This window comes from Myotis davidii, unplaced genomic scaffold (genome assembly GCF_000327345.1).
Source record: "Myotis davidii unplaced genomic scaffold, ASM32734v1 scaffold46, whole genome shotgun sequence".
In the NCBI taxonomy this organism is placed as follows: Eukaryota; Metazoa; Chordata; class Mammalia; order Chiroptera; family Vespertilionidae; genus Myotis; species Myotis davidii.
Window position 1 is genome coordinate 4,998,903 of NW_006383006.1, and position 3,625 is coordinate 5,002,527.

Below are 3,625 nucleotides of genomic sequence, written 5' to 3' on the forward strand. Positions count from 1 at the left end.
CCACAAACGACTCCCCCAAACCCGTTCCCTTACACAGCTACTTGCCAAACGGTTTGTCGCTCCCTCTTTGCTGGAGCCAACCCCACACCTGGGATGCCCGTCTGCCTGGTGGCTTCCTGAGCTTCTTTAAGGCCCGACCACACCTGACCTCCTCCGCCCCATCCTCTCAGCTACACTTCTCCCAGGCCAGGCAGGAGGTGAGGTGACTCTGCGGTGGCCCCTCTCCCACAGCCGGAGGCCCAGGGCCCTGGGGCCTTGGTAGACTCAATAAACAGGGATTGAGTCACTTGCGCTTCTCCAGAAGGATGCCCTCAAGGAGGGACGGGATGGTTTCTGGGGTCTCTGCTTCCGCTGAAACTCCCTGATGCTGCAGCCTAAGGTCCAGCACCCACCCTTGAATTCCTCCAAGTAAGAAAGAAAAGAAACAAAAAATTTTTAATAGTCCTACACCAGAAGTCCTCGAAAATGGCCCAGGAACCCCTGAGGATCCCCAAAACCTTCTCAGGAGGTCTGTGAGGTCAAAAGTATTTTTGTAATAATGCTAGGAGGTTACTTGTCCTTTTACTGTAATTTCCTCATTTTTGTAATAATACTAAGAGGTGACTTGTCTTTTTACTGTAATTTCCTCATGAGCATTCAGTGGCGTTTTGCAGAGCTATTTATGTGGATTTGCAAATGATTGAGTGCAGAAGAGATGAGAATCCAGCTGCTTCCATTGTCAGACATTAAAAACTTATAACATTGCCACTCTTTTCATTAAATTTGTTTGTTTTGGAATATAGAATCCTTTTTCTTTTAAGATATATTAATGTGTAATAGATTTATAAAACATATTTTTATTGATTACAGAGAGGAAGAAAGAGAGGGAGGGAGATAGAAACATCAATGATGAGAGAGAATCACTGATAGGCTGCCTCCTGCATGCCCCACACTGGGGATCAAGCCCACAACCTAGGCGTGTGCCCTGACCAGGAGTCGAGCCGTGACCTCCTGGTTCATAGACTGACACTCAACCACTGAGCCATGCTGGCCAGGCTATTCTTTTTTATTTTTTATTTAATAAATACATTTTAAACTTCTCAATTTCTAATATACTACATCTTGTCAATAGCTATAGCTCACATAAACAATGTTTTTAGGGTCCTCAATAATTTTTAATTTGTAAAGGGGTCCTGAGACCACTACACCCTCCATGACCCTTCTGCTTCTCTCTCTTGTTAGTAGGCAAATTTCTTTTTTAAAATATACTTTTATTGATTTCATAGAGGAAGGGAGAGGGTGAGAGAGATAGAAGCATCAATGATGAGAGAATCATTGATTGGCTGCCTCTTGCACACCCCAAACTAGGTATCGAGCCCACAACCCGGGAATTGAACCATGACCTCCTGGTTCAGTGATGGCGAACCTTTTGAGCTCGGCGTGTCAGCATTTTGAAAAACCCTAACTTAACTCTGGTGCCGTGTCACATATAGAAATTTTTCAATATTTGCAACCATAGTAAAACAAAGACTTATATTTTTGATATTTATTTTATATATTTAAATGCCATTTAACAAAGAAAAATCAACCAAAAAAAATGAGTTCACGTGTCACCTCTGACACGCGTGTCATAGGTTCGCCATCACTGTCCTGATGGTTCGTAGGTCGATGCTCAACCACTGAGCCACACCGGCCAGGCCAGGCAAATTTCTTGAGCTGTCCACGTCTCCTCCCATTGGCTCCTCAGCCCTGTCTTGGGATTCTCACCGCTGTTCCTGAAATTGCTCTCACTGAGGCTACAGGGGACCCCAGCATTTCATCCAATGACACTCCCGCGCTGATTGTCCCTGGCATCTTGACACATGTCCCTGGCCCCCCGATTCTCCTCCACATCTCCATCTGCTGTTCTCAACTGTTGTTGCTTCACTCAGGTCACCAGGGCTGCGGGCCTCGGGGCTGGGCCAGGCCCTGCTCTCTTTTCTCTCCACTCCCGGGGCTTCTCGCACCATCTGAATGTGCGTGGCTTCAAACCTCTAACTCCCGTCCGAGTCCTAGACCCATATGTTCAGCTGCCTCCTAAATATTTATGTGGGTGACACTGCCCCACACCGGCCCCCCCAGTTCAACCCCTCTAACACGGGGCAGATCTCCACTCCGCCCTTCCCAACTCTGAACTCTGGCCCTCTCTTTTCTCCCTCATTCTCATCACCCGAGTCCTGGCGACCTCACCCCTTAACCTGCTCTCAAATCCACCCTCCTGTCCATGCCACACCTCCGCTCAGGCCACCTTCACCTCTCTCTGACCTCCCTTTGGCCCTCCTCCTCCAAACTGACACAGCAGCTGCTGTTCCTTCATTTTTTGTTGTTGTTAATTCTCAGATTTCCCCATTGATTTTTAGAGAGAATGGGATGGGGGGGGGGAGACAGAGAGAAACATCAATTGGTTGAGACACATCGATTGGTTGCCTCCTGCACACTCCCCAGCTGCAACCAAGGTATGTACCCTTGACCAGAACAGAACCCAGGACCCTTCAGTCCTTGGGCCAACACTCTACCCACTGAGCCAAACTGTCTAGGGTGCCTGTTCCTTCTTAAGCGGTCTCTTCCCTGCCCAGAAACCCACAGACGGCGGAATGCCAACTCCACAGTGAGACATACCAGTAAGCCAGGACAAGTGGAAGAGGGAAACTAAGACAAACAGTTAAACAAGCAGTTTGCAGCCGTCTGGTAAGTCCTGTCTTCTGTGACCAAGGACTTAAGAGTAAATAGTTTGTACTTCTCACCAACCCGAGAGTAAATAGCTTAGAGCACCCCACTCAGGGAGACAGATAGCGGAAACCCAATTAATGCCATTTGCCAACCACCCTCAAGGACAGATGAACGTAAAGGAATACTAAGCAGCCAGCTTATGCTCATTTCTCCACCTGGCCCCTCTCCTGTTACCCTAGGCCAGTGATCGGCAAACTCATTAGTCAACAGAGCCAAATGTCAACAGTACAACGACTGAAATTTCTTTTGAGAGCCAAATTTTTTAAACTTAAACTATATAGGTAGGTACATTGTTATTAACTTAATTAGGGTCCTCCTAAGGCTTAGGAAGAGCCACACTCAAGGGGCCAAAAGCCGCATGTGGCTCGCGAGCCGCAGTTTGCCAACCACGGCCCTAGGCCCTTCCTTGTATCACTGTCCTCAGTTTTAATACAAGTCCTCTAAAAATCACCTGGACAAGTGTTGTGAAATCCTTCCTGCACCAAATCAAGAACCCACACACCACTGGGCAGCCCGAGGCAGACCTGCTCGGGGCCAGGTCCTTCCTCTTAAGGTAACAGCACAGCTCACCAGCCTGGCTAGCAAGATGAGGGTGCGGTCCTGCCCCCTGTCCAGCCCCCTGTCCCCTTGGCCACGCCACCCTGTCCCAGCTGATCTGACCTTGCTTCCCTCTCTAGCACAGGCTGCTCCCTGCCTCTGGTCACGGAAGACCCTTCTCAGGCTCAGGGCTCGGACCTATCGTCCCCGCCCCCGGGACGTCTTTCTAAGCTGAGCACCCTAGCCTCCTCCCATCACAGCCCATTTCACGCTGAACATCACCATTCAGTTTCCAGGCTCTGAGTTCCTTTAGGAGGAGGATTTCTTCACTATTGTAACC